The following is an 18,248-nucleotide window of genomic DNA, read 5'->3' as shown; positions in this document are numbered from 1 at the left end:
GCTGGCTAGCCAGTTCAAATAATGCCCCTTATCTTAACTTTAGCTAACTTGTCTTCATTATTACAGGAAAATAAACTCACAACAAGTTAATTATGTACAAGTTGATGGAGCGTTAATTACAGAAAATAGCTTCCGGTTCCGAGTTTGATGAAATAAAAACAGGGCAGTCTACCGGAAAATTGTAGAACTTGGAAACTGTCTCGTTGGCCTAACGTTATATCCTGATCTGACTTTGGTGCAGGTCATGTTGTTCTTCACATTACCGTCTCTGGTAAACACACACTATGTCAAATCAAATCAAGGTTTATTTGTCACTTGGACGGGATACAGAAGGTGTAAACGGTACAGTGAAATAGTTACTGGCGTTGTGGAGTTTTTGGTTTAGACATGTGACTAACTAGCTAGCTAGCGAAACAATGAACCATAATCCCAACTCATGATGTCACTACCCTGTATGAGTCTACAGGTAGCTAAAGCTAACCAACTAGTTTCAGTGTTAGCTAGCTAACATTAGGCTATAACTACCAATGCAAATTACTCTGAGATACAAATCATATTTCTACACATGCCATACACGTACCATTAGCTAGTGAGCCAGCCAGCTAACATTAGCCAGCTAGATAACAGCACTCTTTAATTTGATAATATAATATCTGGAAATCTATCTGGACTCTCTTACCTGTACACATGAATGGACGCTTCTCCCTCTCTGTCACGGATGCCACGGTTGCCCTTAGGTTGAAGATGTAATCCAGGAGACAGGTGTTTTTATACAGCATCCTTCTCCGTGTTCTCTTTTCGACTCCCTCCTCATATTTGCAATCAAACGGCTGAGTTTTCTCCGTCTCCTTAGCTTCCTTCGGGCATTCCTCTGATTTCAAAACTCGGTCCTCCAGAAAGTGGAGAGAATTAGCAACGATGTCTTTAAAAGAAAAAGCCACAGTAGCAAGGATGATCTACACATACTGAGCAGCTCATGGTATGTGTGCGTGTCCGTGTGCGTCTGTGTACGTGCGTGCGTGTGTGTGTGTGTGTGTGTGTGTGTGTGTGTGTGTGTGTGTGTGTGTGTGTGTGTGTGTGTGTGTGTGTGTGTGTGTGTGTGTGTGTGTGGGCTTTATAGTACTTGTTCAGAAAGAAAACGTGACAGCTTTAGTGGTCTCTCCTATAAAGACTCCATCTGCACTGAGTCAGTTAAAACACACAAGACTTTGTCTCTATTCCAATTGGCACCCTATACCCTACACAGTGCACTACTTCTGACCAAAGACATTGGGCTAATAAGGTGCCATTTGGAACATAGGCTTTAACTGTTAGGAATGTATGAAAGAGAGGAGAAGAAAGGAAAGAGAGGGAATGAGTGAATAAAGAGAACAGAGAAGTGGGGGATGAGAGGGGGAGGAGTAGTAAAACACTCTTCCAGAACCCCATCTGTCTGTCCCTCTCTCTGTCCCTCTGTCTGTCTCCCTCTCTCTCTGTCTCCCTCTCTCTCTGTATCTCTCTCTTTGTCTCTCTCTCTCTCTCTCTCTCTCTCTCTCTCTCTGTCGTGCTCCTTCTCGCCCTCTGTCTTTCTCTCTGTCTCCCCCTCTCTGTCTGTCTCCCTCTCTCTCTGTATCTCTGTCTCCCCTCTGTCTCTCTGTCCCTCTGATTGTCTCTCTGTCCCTCTGTCTGTCTCTCTTTCCCTCTGTCTGTCTCTCTGTCCCTCTGTCTGTCTCTCTGTCCCTTTGTTTGTCTCTCTGTCCCTCTGTTTGTCTTTCTGTCCCTATGTTTGTCTCTCTGTCCCTCTGTTTGTCTCTCTGTCCTTCTGTTTGTCTCTCTGTCCTTCTGTTTGTCTCTCTGTCCCTCTGTTTGTCTCTCTGTCCCTCTGTTTGTTTCTCTGTCCCTCTGTCAGTCTCTTTCTCTCTCTCACTCTCTCTCAGTGAAAGCAACAATAAGAATAGTAGATATTAAAACAACATGAAGAATAGTAGATATTAAAACAACAACAAGAATAGTAGATATTAAAACAACATCTTTAAGTATAGTAGATATTAAAACAACAAGAAGAATAGTAGATATTAAAACAACAACAAGAATAGTAGATATTAAAACAACAACAAGAATAGTAGATATTAAAACAACATGAAGAATAGTAGATATTAAAACAACAACAAGAATAGTAGATATTAAAACAACAACAAGAATAGTAGATATTAAAACAACAACAAGAATAGTAGATATTAAAACAACAACAAGAATAGTAGATATTAAAACAACAACAAGAATAGTAGATATTAAAACAACATGAAGAATAGTAGATATTAAAACAACAACAAGAATAGTAGATATTAAAACAACAACAAGAATAGTAGATATTAAAACAACAACAAGAATAGTAGATATTAAAACAACATGAAGAATAGTAGATATTAAAACAACAACAAGAATAGTAGCTATTAAAACAACAACAAGAATAGTAGATATTAAAACAACAACAAGAATAGTAGATATTAAAACAACAACAAGAATAGTAGATATAATACTAAAGGGAAGAAATAATTCTCTCCTTTCTCTGCTTGTGTTTTGAAAGCAGCGCCAAACTCCACCGATGCTCTGATGTTAAGACTGAGATAGGTATATTTAGTTGTGTCATCAAATTTGACCTTTCTAGGTCTGTTGGACTATAACCTACTAATGGCTATACTACGTGGTCGTAGGTCTATTAGACTATAACCTACTAATGGCTATACTACGTGGTCGTAGGTCTATTAGACTATAACCTACTAATGGCTATACTACGTGGTCGTAGGTCTATTAGACTATAACCTACTAATGGCTATACTGCATAGTTGTAGGTCTATTAGACTATAACCTACTAATGGCTATACTATGTAGTTGTAGGTCTGTTGGACTATAACCTACTAATAGCTATACTACATAGTCATAGGTCTATTAGACTATAACCTACTAATGGCTATACTATGTAGTTGTAGGTCTATTAGACTATAACCTACTAATGGCTATACTATGAAGTTGTAGGTCTATTAGACTATAACCTACTAATGGCTATACTACGTAGTTGTAGGTCTATTAGACTATAACCTACTAATGGCTATACTGCATAGTTGTAGGTCTATTAGACTATAACCTACTAATGGCTATACTATGTAGTTGTAGGTCTATTAGACTATAACCTACTAATGGCTATACTATGTAGTTGTAGGTCTATTAGACTATAACCTACTAATGGCTATACTATGTAGTTGTAGGTCTATTAGACTATAACCTACTAATGGCTATACTATGTAGTTGTAGGTCTATTAGACTATAACCTACTAATGGCTATACTATGTAGTTGTAGGTCTATTAGACTATAACCTACTAATGGCTATACTATGTAGTTGTAGGTCTATTAGACTATAACCTACTAATGGCTATACTATGTAGTTGTAGGTCTATTAGACTATAACCTACTAATGGCTATACTATGTAGTTGTAGGTCTATTAGACTATAACCTACTAATGGCTATACTATGTAGTTGTAGGTCTATTAGACTGTAACCTACTAATGGCTATACTATGAAGTCGTAGGTCTATTAGACTATTCTGCAAATTATTGTTGTTTCTTCCTGAACTGACAGAATGACTATCCTCCAGCTGTCCTTCAGCTATCCTTCAGCTATCCTCCAGCTGTCCTTCAGCTGTCCTTCAGCTGTCCTTCAGCTGTCCTTCAGCTGTCCTTCAGCTATCCTTCAGCTGTCCTTCAGCTATCCTCCAGCTGTCCTTCAGCTGTCCTTCAGCTGTCCTTCAGCTATCCTTCAGCTGTCCTTCAGCTATCCTTCAGCTGTGGAGGTGGAAATCATAGGCATTTAGCAAGACACCCCCAATAAAGGAGTGGTTCTGCAGGTGGGGACCACAGACCACTTCTCAGTTCCTATGCTTCCTGGCTGATGTTTTGGTCACTTTTGAATGCTGGCGGTGCTTTCACTCTAGTGGTAGCATGAGACGGAGTCTACAACCCACACAAGTGGCTCAGATAGTGCAGCTCATCCAGGATGGCACATCAATGCGAGATATGGCAAGAAGGTTTGCTGTGTCTGTCAGCGTAGTGTCCAGAGCATGGAGGCGCTACCAGGAGACAGGCCAGTACATCAGGAGACGTGGAGGAGGCCGTAGGAGGGCAACAACCCAGCAGCAGGACCGCTACCTCCGCCTTTGTGCAAGGAGGAGAAGGAGGAGCACTGCCAGAGCCCTGCAAAATGACCTCCAGCAGGCCACAAATGTGCATGTGTCTGCTCAAACGGTCAGAAACAGACTCAATGAGGGTGGTATGAGGGCCCGACGTCCACAGGTGGGGGTTGTGCTTACAGCCCAACACTGTGCAGGACGTTTGGGATTTGCCAGAGAACACCAAGATTGGCAAATTCGCCACTGGCGCCCTGTGCTCTTCACAGATGAAAGCAGGTTCACACTGAGCACATGCGACAGACGTGACAGAGTCTGGAGACGCCGTGGAGAACGTTCTGCTGCCTGCAACATCCTCCAGCATGACCGGTTTGGCGGTGGGTCAGTCATGGTGTGGGGTGGCATTTCTTTGGGGGGCCGCACAGCCCTCCATGTGCTCGCCAGAGGTACCGAGATGAGATCCTCAGACCCCTTGTGAGACCATATGCTGGTGTGGTTGGCCCTGGGTTCCTCCTAATGCAAGACAATGCTAGACCACATGTGGCTGGAGTGTGTCAGCAGTTCCTGCAAGAGGAAGGAATTGATGCTATGGACTGGCCTGCCCGTTCCCCAGACCTGAATCCAATTGAGCACATCTGGGACATCATGTCTCGCTCCATCCACCAATGCCACGTTGCACCACAGACTGTCCAGGAGTTGGAGGATGCTTTAGTCCAGGTCTGGGAGGAGATCCCTCAGGAGACCAATTTTGCACACCCAATTTTTCAGTTTTTGATTTGTTAAAAAAGTTTGAAATATCCAATAAATGTCGTTCCACTTCATGATTGTGTCCCACTTGTTGTTGATTCTTCACAAAAAAATACAGTTTTATATCTTTATGTTTGAAGCCTGAAATGTGGCAAAAGGTCGCAAAGTTCAAAGGGGCCGAATACTTTCGCAAGGCACTGTATCTCTGTCTCTCTCTATCTATCTCTGTCTCTATCTATCTCTGTCTCTATCTATCTATCTGTGTCTCTCTCTATCTATCTCTGTCTCTCTTTTTCTCTCTCTGGTATCTCTGTCTCTATCTCTCCCTCTGTCAGTCTCTCTTTCTCCCAATATCAATCTTTCTCTCTCTCTCTCTCTCTCTCTCTCTCTGTCTCTCTCTCTCTCTCTCTCTCTCCCTCTGTCAGTCTCTCTCTGTCTCTCTCTCCCTCTGCCATTCTCTCGCTTTACTGGCATGAAGGGGTGGTGGCCACTAATGCCAAAGCAATGAATATGAAAAATTACAAAAATGAACAATATATTTGAGCATCAGTATTAATAAATATCAACAGAGAAAAAAAAATGTAGCATGAAATAAAAAAACAATACATAAAAAATAAGCATAGAATTGAGAAATTCAATCTACAGACCAGGAACTACTGTCTCTATAATAACAGACCAGGAACTACTGTCTCTATAATAACATACCAGGAACTACTGTCTCTATTATAACAGACCATGAACTACTGTCTCTATTATAACAGACCATGAACTACTGTCTCTATTATAACAGACCAGGAACTACTGTCGCTATTATAACAGACCAGGAACCACTGTCTCTATTATAACAGACAAGGAACTACTGTCGCTATTATAACAGACCAGGAACTGCTGTCTCTGTAATAACAGACCAGGAACTACTGTCTCTGTAATAACAGACCAGGAACTACGGTCTCTGTAATAACAGACCAGGAACTACTGTCTCTATAATAACAGACCAGGAACTACTGTCTCTATAATAACAGACCAGGAACTGGTGTCTCTATTATAACAGACCAGGAACTAATGTATCTATTATTAAAGTCCAGGAACTACTGTCGCTATAATAACAGACCAGGAACTACTGTCTCTATAATAACAGACCAGGAACTACTGTCTCTATAATAACAGACCAGGAATTACTGTCTCTATTATAACAGACCAGGAACTACTGTCTCTATAATAACAGACCAGGAACTACTATCTCTGTTATAACAGACCAGGAACTACTGTCTCCATTAAACAGACCAGGAACTACTGTCTCTATAATAACAGACCAGGAACTACTGTCTCTATTATAACAGACCAGGAACTACTATCTCTATTATAACAGACCAGGAACTACTGTCTCTGTTATAACAGACCAGGAACTACTGTCTCTATTATAACAGACCAGGAACTACTATCTATATTATAACAGATCAGGAACTACTGTCTCTATTATAACAGACCAGGAACCACTGTCTCTATTATAACAGACCAGGAAATACTGTCTCTATTATATCAGACCAGGACCCACCGTCTATTATAACAGAACAGGAACTACTGTCTCTAATATAACAGACCAGGAACTACTGTCTCTATTATAACAGACCAGGAACTACTGCCTCTATAATAACAGACCAGGAACTACTGTCTCTATTATAACAGACTATGAACTAATGTCTCTATTATAACAGACCAGGAACTACTGTCTCTATCATAACAGACCAGGAATTACTGTCTCTATTATAACAGACCAGGAACTACTGTCTCTGTAATAACAGACCAGGAACTACTGTCTCTGTAATAACAGACCAGGAACTAGTCTCTTTAATAACAGACCAGGAACTACTGTCTCTATAATAACAGACCAGGAACTGGTGTCTCTATTATAACAGACCAGGAACTAATGTATCTATTATAACAGACCAGGAACTACTGTCTCTATTATTACAGACCAGGAACTACCGTCTCTATTATAACAGACCAGGAACTACTGTCTCTATTATAACAGATCAGGAACTACTGTCTCTATTATTACAGACCAGGAACTAATGTCTCTATTTTAACAGACCAGGAACTAATGTCTCTATTATAACAGACCAGGAACTACTGACTCTATTATAACAGACCAGGAACTACCGTCTCTATTATAACAGACCAGGAACTAATGTCTTTATTATAACAGACCAGGAACTAATGTCTCTATTATAACAGACCAGGAACTACCGTCTCTATTATAACAGACCAGGAACTAATGTCTTTATTATAACAGACCAGGAACTACTGTCTCTATTATAACAGACCAGGAACCACTGTCTCTATTATAACAGACCAGGAAATACTGTCTCTATTATATCAGACCAGGACCCACTGTCTATGATAACAGAACAGGAACTACTGTCTCTAATATAACAGACCAGGAACTACTGTCTATATTATAACAGATCAGGAACTACTGTCTCTATTATAACAGACCAGCAACCACTGTCTCTATTATAACAGACCAGGAAATACTGTCTCTATTATATCAGACCAGGACCCACTGTCTATTATAACAGAACAGGAACTACTGTCTCTAATATAACAGACCAGGAACTACTGTCTCTATTATAACAGACCAGGAACTACTGCCTCTATAATAACAGACCAGGAACTACTGTCTCTGTAATAACAGACCAGGAACTACTGTCTCTGTAAAAACAGACCAGGAACTAGTCTCTATAATAACAGACCAGGAACTACTGTCTCTATAATAACAGACCAGGAACTGGTGTCTCTATTATAACAGACCAGGAACTAATGTATCTATTACAACAGACCAGGAACTACTGTCTCTATTATTACAGACCAGGAACTACCGTCTCTATTATGACAGACCAGGAACTACTGTCTCTATTATAACAGATCAGGAACTACTGTCTCTATTATTACAGACCAGGAACTAATGTCTCTATTTTAACAGACCAGGAACTAATGTCTCTATTATAACAGACCAGGAACTACTGACTCTATTATAACAGACCAGGAACTACCGTCTCTATTATAACAGACCAGGAACTAATGTCTTTATTATAACAGACCAGGAACTAATGTCTCTGTTATAACAGACCAGGAACTACTGACTCTATTATAACAGACCAGGAACTACCGTCTCTATTATAACAGACCAGGAACTAATGTCTTTATTATAACAGACCAGGAACTACTGTCTCTATTATAACAGACCAGGAACTACTGTCTCTATTATAACAGACCAGGAACCACTGTCTCTATTATAACAGACCAGGAAATACTGTCTCTATTATATCAGACCAGGACCCACTGTCTATTATAACAGAACAGGAACTACTGTCTCTAATATAACAGACCAGGAACTACTGTCTCTATTATAACAGACCAGGAACTACTGCCTCTATAATAACAGACCAGGAACTACTGTCTCTATTATAACAGACTAGGAACTAATGTCTCTATTATAACAGACCAGGAACTACTGTCTCTATCATAACAGACCAGGATTTACTGTCTCTATTATAACAGACCAGGAACTACTGTCTCTGTAATAACAGACCAGGAACTACTGTCTCTGTAATAACAGACCAGGAACTAGTCTCTATAATAACAGACCAGGAACTACTGTCTCTATAATAACAGACCAGGAACTGGTGTCTCTATTATAACAGACCAGGGACTAATGTATCTATTATAACAGACCAGGAACTACTGTCTCTATTATTACAGACCAGGAACTACAGTCTCTATTATAACAGACCAGGAACTACTGTCTCTATTATAACAGATCAGGAACTACTGTCTCTATTATTACAGACCAGGAACTAATGTCTCTATTTTAACAGACCAGGAACTAATGTCTCTATTATAACAGACCAGGAACTACTGACTCTATTATAACAGACCAGGAACTACCGTCTCTATTATAACAGACCAGGAACTAATGTCTTTATTATAACAGACCAGGAACTAATGTCTCTATTATAACAGACCAGGAACTACTGACTCTATTATAACAGACCAGGAACTACCGTCTCTATTATAACAGACCAGGAACTAATGTCTTTATTATAACAGACCAGGAACTACTGTCTCTATTATAACAGACCAGGAACCACTGTCTCTATTATAACAGACCAGGAAATACTGTCTCTATTATATCAGACCAGGACCCACTGTCTATGATAACAGAACAGGAACTACTGTCTCTAATATAACAGACCAGGAACTACTGTCTCTATTATAACAGACCAGGAACTACTGTCTATATTATAACAGATCAGGAACTACTGTCTCTATTATAACAGACCAGGAACCACTGTCTCTATTATAACAGACCAGGAAATACTGTCTCTATTATATCAGACCAGGACCCACTGTCTATTATAACAGAACAGGAACTACTGTCTCTAATATAACAGACCAGGAACTACTGTCTCTATTATAACAGACCAGGAACTACTGCCTCTATAATAACAGACCAGGAACTACTGTCTCTGTAATAACAGACCAGGAACTACTGTCTCTGTAATAACAGACCAGGAACTAGTCTCTATAATAACAGACCAGGAACTACTGTCTCTATAATAACAGACCAGGAACTGGTGTCTCTATTATAACAGACCAGGAACTAATGTATCTATTATAACAGACCAGGAACTACTGTCTCTATTATTACAGACCAGGAACTACCGTCTCTATTATAACAGACCAGGAACTACTGTCTCTATTATAACAGATGAGGAACTACTGTCTCTATTATTACAGACCAGGAACTAATGTCTCTATTTTAACAGACCAGGAACTAATGTCTCTATTATAACAGACCAGGAACTACTGACTCTATTATAACAGACCAGGAACTACCGTCTCTATTATAACAGACCAGGAACTAATGTCTTTATTATAACAGACCAGGAACTAATGTCTCTGTTATAACAGACCAGGAACTACTGACTCTATTATAACAGACCAGGAACTACCGTCTCTATTATAACAAACCAGGAACTAATGTCTTTATTATAACAGACCAGGAACTACTGTCTCTATTATAACAGACCAGGAACTACTGTCTCTATTATAACAGACCAGGAACCACTGTCTCTATTATAACAGACCAGGAAATGCTGTCTATATTATATCAGACCAGGACCCACTGTCTATTATAACAGAACAGGAACTACTGTCTCTAATATAACAGACCAGGAACTACTGCCTCTATAATAACAGACCAGGAACTACTGTCTCTATTATAACAGACTAGGAACTAATGTCTCTATTATAACAGACCATGAACTACTGTCTCTGTCATAACAGACCAGGAATTACTGTCTCTATTATAATAGACCAGGAACTACTGTCTCTATTATAACAGCCCAGGAACTACTGTCTCTATAATAACAGACCAGGAACTACTGTCTCCATTATAACAGTCCAGGAACTACTGTCTCTATTATAACAAACCAGAAACTACTGTCTCTATTATAACAGACCAGGAACTACTGTCTCTGTTATAACAGACCAGGAACTACTGTCTCTATTATAACAGACCAGGAACTACTATCTATATTATAACAGATCAGGAACTACTGTCTCTATTATAACAGACCAGGAACCACTGTCTCTATTATAACAGACCAGGAAATACTGTCTCTATTATATCAGACCAGGACCCACCGTCTATTATAACAGAACAGGAACTACTGTCTCTAATATAACAGACCAGGAACTACTGTCTCTATTATAACAGACCAGGAACTACTGCCTCTATAATAACAGACCAGGAACTACTGTCTCTATTATAACAGACTATGAACTAATGTCTCTATTATAACAGACCAGGAACTACTGTCTCTATCATAACAGACCAGGAATTACTGTCTCTATTATAACAGACCAGGAACTACTGTCTCTGTAATAACAGACCAGGAACTACTGTCTCTGTAATAACAGACCAGGAACTAGTCTCTTTAATAACAGACCAGGAACTACTGTCTCTATAATAACAGACCAGGAACTGGTGTCTCTATTATAACAGACCAGGAACTAATGTATCTATTATAACAGACCAGGAACTACTGTCTCTATTATTACAGACCAGGAACTACCGTCTCTATTATAACAGACCAGGAACTACTGTCTCTATTATAACAGATCAGGAACTACTGTCTCTATTATTACAGACCAGGAACTAATGTCTCTATTTTAACAGACCAGGAACTAATGTCTCTATTATAACAGACCAGGAACTACTGACTCTATTATAACAGACCAGGAACTACCGTCTCTATTATAACAGACCAGGAACTAATGTCTTTATTATAACAGACCAGGAACTAATGTCTCTATTATAACAGACCAGGAACTACTGACTCTATTATAACAGACCAGGAACTACCGTCTCTATTATAACAGACCAGGAACTAATGTCTTTATTATAACAGACCAGGAACTACTGTCTCTATTATAACAGACCAGGAACCACTGTCTCTATTATAACAGACCAGGAAATACTGTCTCTATTATATCAGACCAGGACCCACTGTCTATGATAACAGAACAGGAACTACTGTCTCTAATATAACAGACCAGGAACTACTGTCTATATTATAACAGATCAGGAACTACTGTCTCTATTATAACAGACCAGGAACCACTGTCTCTATTATAACAGACCAGGAAATACTGTCTCTATTATATCAGACCAGGACCCACTGTCTATTATAACAGAACAGGAACTACTGTCTCTAATATAACAGACCAGGAACTACTGTCTCTATTATAACAGACCAGGAACTACTGCCTCTATAATAACAGACCAGGAACTACTGTCTCTGTAATAACAGACCAGGAACTACTGTCTCTGTAATAACAGACCAGGAACTAGTCTCTATAATAACAGACCAGGAACTACTGTCTCTATAATAACAGACCAGGAACTGGTGTCTCTATTATAACAGACCAGGAACTAATGTATCTATTATAACAGACCAGGAACTACTGTCTCTATTATTACAGACCAGGAACTACCGTCTCTATTATAACAGACCAGGAACTACTGTCTCTATTATAACAGATCAGGAACTACTGTCTCTATTATTACAGACCAGGAACTAATGTCTCTATTTTAACAGACCAGGAACTAATGTCTCTATTATAACAGACCAGGAACTACTGACTCTATTATAACAGACCAGGAACTACCGTCTCTATTATAACAGACCAGGAACTAATGTCTTTATTATAACAGACCAGGAACTAATGTCTCTGTTATAACAGACCAGGAACTACTGACTCTATTATAACAGACCAGGAACTACCGTCTCTATTATAACAGACCAGGAACTAATGTCTTTATTATAACAGACCAGGAACTACTGTCTCTATTATAACAGACCAGGAACTACTGTCTCTATTATAACAGACCAGGAACCACTGTCTCTATTATAACAGACCGGGAAATACTGTCTCTATTATATCAGACCAGGACCCACTGTCTATTATAACAGAACAGGAACTACTGTCTCTAATATAACAGACCAGGAACTACTGTCTCTATTATAACAGACCAGGAACTACTGCCTCTATAATAACAGACCAGGAACTACTGTCTCTATTATAACAGACTAGGAACTAATGTCTCTATTATAACAGACCAGGAACTACTGTCTCTATCATAACAGACCAGGAATTACTGTCTCTATTATAACAGACCAGGAACTACTGTCTCTGTAATAACAGACCAGGAACTACTGTCTCTGTAATAACAGACCAGGAACTAGTCTCTATAATAACAGACCAGGAACTACTGTCTCTATAATAACAGACCAGGAACTGGTGTCTCTATTATAACAGACCAGGAACTAATGTATCTATTATAACAGACCAGGAACTACTGTCTCTATTATTACAGACCAGGAACTACCGTCTCTATTATAACAGACCAGGAACTACTGTCTCTATTATAACAGATCAGGAACTACTGTCTCTATTATTACAGACCAGGAACTAATGTCTCTATTTTAACAGACCAGGAACTAATGTCTCTATTATAACAGACCAGGAACTACTGACTCTATTATAACAGACCAGGAACTACCGTCTCTATTATAACAGACCAGGAACTAATGTCTTTATTATAACAGACCAGGAACTAATGTCTCTATTATAACAGACCAGGAACTACTGACTCTATTATAACAGACCAGGAACTACCGTCTCTATTATAACAGACCAGGAACTAATGTCTTTATTATAACAGACCAGGAACTACTGTCTCTATTATAACAGACCAGGAACCACTGTCTCTATTATAACAGACCAGGAAATACTGTCTCTATTATATCAGACCAGGACCCACTGTCTATGATAACAGAACAGGAACTACTGTCTCTAATATAACAGACCAGGAACTACTGTCTCTATTATAACAGACCAGGAACTACTGTCTATATTATAACAGATCAGGAACTACTGTCTCTATTATAACAGACCAGGAACCACTGTCTCTATTATAACAGACCAGGAAATACTGTCTCTATTATATCAGACCAGGACCCACTGTCTATTATAACAGAACAGGAACTACTGTCTCTAATATAACAGACCAGGAACTACTGTCTCTATTATAACAGACCAGGAACTACTGCCTCTATAATAACAGACCAGGAACTACTGTCTCTGTAATAACAGACCAGGAACTACTGTCTCTGTAATAACAGACCAGGAACTAGTCTCTATAATAACAGACCAGGAACTACTGTCTCTATAATAACAGACCAGGAACTGGTGTCTCTATTATAACAGACCAGGAACTAATGTATCTATTATAACAGACCAGGAACTACTGTCTCTATTATTACAGACCAGGAACTACCGTCTCTATTATAACAGACCAGGAACTACTGTCTCTATTATAACAGATCAGGAACTACTGTCTCTATTATTACAGACCAGGAACTAATGTCTCTATTTTAACAGACCAGGAACTAATGTCTCTATTATAACAGACCAGGAACTACTGACTCTATTATAACAGACCAGGAACTACCGTCTCTATTATAACAGACCAGGAACTAATGTCTTTATTATAACAGACCAGGAACTAATGTCTCTGTTATAACAGACCAGGAACTACTGACTCTATTATAACAGACCAGGAACTACCGTCTCTATTATAACAGACCAGGAACTAATGTCTTTATTATAACAGACCAGGAACTACTGTCTCTATTATAACAGACCAGGAACTACTGTCTCTATTATAACAGACCAGGAACCACTGTCTCTATTATAACAGACCAGGAAATGCTGTCTATATTATATCAGACCAGGACCCACTGTCTATTATAACAGAACAGGAACTACTGTCTCTAATATAACAGACCAGGAACTACTGCCTCTATAATAACAGACCAGGAACTACTGTCTCTATTATAACAGACTAGGAACTAATGTCTCTATTATAACAGACCATGAACTACTGTCTCTGTCATAACAGACCAGGAATTACTGTCTCTATTATAACAGACCAGGAACTACTGTCTCTATTATAACAGCCCAGGAACTACTGTCTCTATAATAACAGACCAGGAACTACTGTCTCCATTATAACAGTCCAGGAACTACTGTCTCTATTATAACAAACCAGAAACTACTGCCTCTATAATAACAGACCAGGAACTACTGTCTCTGTAATAACAGACCAGGAACTACTGTCTCTGTAATAACAGACCAGGAACTAGTCTCTATAATAACAGACCAGGAACTACTGTCTCTATAATAACAGACCAGGAACTGGTGTCTCTATTATAACAGACCAGGAACTAATGTATCTATTATAACAGACCAGGAACTACTGTCTCTATTATTACAGACCAGGAACTACCGTCTCTATTATAACAGACCAGGAACTACTGTCTCTATTATAACAGATCAGGAACTACTGTCTCTATTATTACAGACCAGGAACTAATGTCTCTATTTTAACAGACCAGGAACTAATGTCTCTATTATAACAGACCAGGAACTACTGACTCTATTATAACAGACCAGGAACTACCGTCTCTATTATAACAGACCAGGAACTAATGTCTTTATTATAACAGACCAGGAACTAATGTCTCTGTTATAACAGACCAGGAACTACTGACTCTATTATAACAGACCAGGAACTACCGTCTCTATTATAACAGACCAGGAACTAATGTCTTTATTATAACAGACCAGGAACTACTGTCTCTATTATAACAGACCAGGAACTACTGTCTCTATTATAACAGACCAGGAACCACTGTCTCTATTATAACAGACCAGGAAATGCTGTCTATATTATATCAGACCAGGACCCACTGTCTATTATAACAGAACAGGAACTACTGTCTCTAATATAACAGACCAGGAACTACTGCCTCTATAATAACAGACCAGGAACTACTGTCTCTATTATAACAGACTAGGAACTAATGTCTCTATTATAACAGACCATGAACTACTGTCTCTGTCATAACAGACCAGGAATTACTGTCTCTATTATAACAGACCAGGAACTACTGTCTCTATTATAACAGCCCAGGAACTACTGTCTCTATAATAACAGACCAGGAACTACTGTCTCCATTATAACAGTCCAGGAACTACTGTCTCTATTATAACAAACCAGAAACTACTGTCTCTATTATAACAGACCAGGAACTACTGTCTCTGTAATAACAGACCAGGAACTACTGTCTCTGTAATAACAGACCAGGAACTAGTCTCTATAATAACAGACCAGGAACTACTGTCTCTATAATAACAGACCAGGAACTGGTGTCTCTATTATAACAGACCAGGAACTAATGTATATATTATAACAGACCAGGAACTACTGTCTCTATTATAACAGACCAGGAACTACCATCTCTATTATAACAGACCAGGAACTACTGTCTCTATTATAACAGATCAGGAACTACTGTCTCTATTATTACAGACCAGGAACTAATGTCTCTATTTTAACAGACCAGGAACTAATGTCTCTATTATAACAGACCAGGAACTACTGACTCTATTATAACAGACCAGGAACTACCGTCTCTATTATAACAGACCAGGAACTAATGTCTTTATTATAACAGACCAGGAACTACTGTCTCTATTATAACAGACCAGGAACTACTGTCTCTATTATAACAGACCAGGAACCACTGTCTCTATTATAACAGACCAGGAACTACTGTCTCTGTTATAACAGACCAGGAACTACTGTCTCTCTTGTACCCCTGCACATTGACTCAGTACTGGTACCCAGTGTATATAGCCAAGTTATCACTGACTCAGTACTGGTACCCTGTGTCTATAGCCAAGTTATCACTGACTCGGTACTGGTACCCAGTGTATATAGACTAGTTATCATTGACTCAGTACTGGTACCCAGTGTATATAGACTAGTTATCATTGACTCAGTACTGGTACCCTGTGTATATAGACTAGTTATCATTGACTCAGTACTGGTAACCCGGAAAACCCAAACTCAAATTGCTGAAATCAAGTAGAGAATATTCAGATTTTATGATAACTACAGTGGCAATCTTTTGTTAAGTGCAGAGATGCATTCTAGGTAACGGATGTGACGGGAATTTCTGCAGACTTTGTTGCGTAGCAGAAAGATCAGCGTACCCTCAAATCCAGAGGTCGTGAGTTCAAATCCCAGGAGGTCATATTGAAAAGTCTGTACTACGTGATCAAATCAAATGTAATCATATTGTCATTGATTGTAGATTTTAACTATATTTAAGCTGAACGGTGTACCGCCTACCTTAACCCCCCCCCCCTTTCATGACTTTACTTATAATGGTTAGGGACACCTGGGACCCTCACGTGACAAAAACCTTCAGGAGAACGTTCCAAGAATGTTCATGTGACCTTCAGGAGATTATGACACAATGTTCCAAGAATGTTCATGAGACCATGACACAACGTTCCAAGAATGTTCATGAGACCATGACACAACGTTCCAAGAATGTTCAGGAGACCATGACACAACGTTCCAAGAATGTTCATGAGACCATGACACAACGTTCCAAGAATGTTCATGAGACCATGACACAACGTTCCAAGAATGTTCATGTGACCTTCAGGAGACCATGACACAACATTCCAAGAATGTTCATGTGACCTTCAGGAGATCATGACACAACATTCCAAGAATGTTCATGTGACCTTCAGGAGATCATGACACAACGTCCCAAGATCAGCATTCCCTCACTGAGTCTGTCTTCCTTTGTTTCATATCTTTCATTTAGACGAGGTGTTTGATATCTCTGTTTAAAATTTACTAACATTGAAGTTTATGATTTCAATTACATTTCGTATTTGCCAATAATTACTGGATAGAGATGTCTATTTGTTATAATATTGTTACTGATGGTTAAATCGTTGAGTTTAGCTGGTACTTTTGCTCTGAATTGTCACTGTCTGGGTTGCGGTGCATAAGAAAGCCTAGTGAGGATAATATTATAGAGGTGAGTACAGAATTTGGTGGCTCTTTTCTCAATTTGGTGTGCGAGGGAGAATCTGCCCTATAGGCTAGATTTGGTGCATTCCTAGTATATAAAAAAAAAAAAAGTTGAAAAAAAATGTTGGTGGGGATTTTATCCCTTGATGTATATTTCAAATTTGAAATATACATCAGTCTTTTGCTCTCTCTTTCCCTCCGTCAGTCAATTCTCTCTCTCTTTCCCTCCGTCAGTCAATTCTCTCTCTCTCTCTCTCAATGAAATTGAATTGACTTTATTGACAAGGCAAGTTCATTATTGCTTACATTGTCAAAGTATACATATTGAAAAATATAAATAAAATGAAAATGTATCTTTATATATATAATATATTTATATATAAATAAATGGTGGGACCAACAGCAATAATAATAGTAGTAGTGGACATGGGATTACCATTAACAACAACTACAACAACAATATTAATGAGAACAACAATACATTAAAGCAATGGTAGTAGCAATGGTCTCTCTTCCTCTCTCTCTCTCTCTCTCTCTCTCTCTCTCTCTCTCTCTCTCTCTCTCTCTCTCTCTCTCTCTCTCTCTCTCTCTCTCTCTCTCTCTCTCTCTCTCTCTCTCTCTCTCTCTCTCTCTCTCTCTCTCTCTCTCTCTCTCTCTCTCTCTCTCTCTCTCTCTCTCTCTCTCTCTCTCTCTCTCTCTCTCTCTCTCTCTCTCTCTCTCTCTCTCTCTCTCTCTCTCTCTCTCTGTCTCTCTGTCTCTGTCCCTCTCTCTGTCTCTCTATCTTTGTTGGCTGCAGTGAGTGTATTGCTGA

General features: G+C 39.1%; 1 protein-coding gene across 1 annotated transcript in view; it reads left to right on the top strand.

The window, feature by feature from the left end:
* The window catches only part of eya4 (EYA transcriptional coactivator and phosphatase 4), a 141,567-nt gene that overhangs the window by 101,616 nt on the left and 21,703 nt on the right, over nucleotides 1-18,248 (top strand). The window lies entirely within an intron of this gene.

Source organism: Oncorhynchus mykiss, chromosome 4 (assembly GCF_057628025.1).
Source record: "Oncorhynchus mykiss isolate SJ-2025 chromosome 4, ASM5762802v1, whole genome shotgun sequence".
Taxonomy (NCBI): domain Eukaryota; kingdom Metazoa; phylum Chordata; class Actinopteri; order Salmoniformes; family Salmonidae; genus Oncorhynchus; species Oncorhynchus mykiss.
Note: the sequence above shows the minus strand (reverse complement) of the source record. Positions and strands in the feature narration are given on the sequence as shown.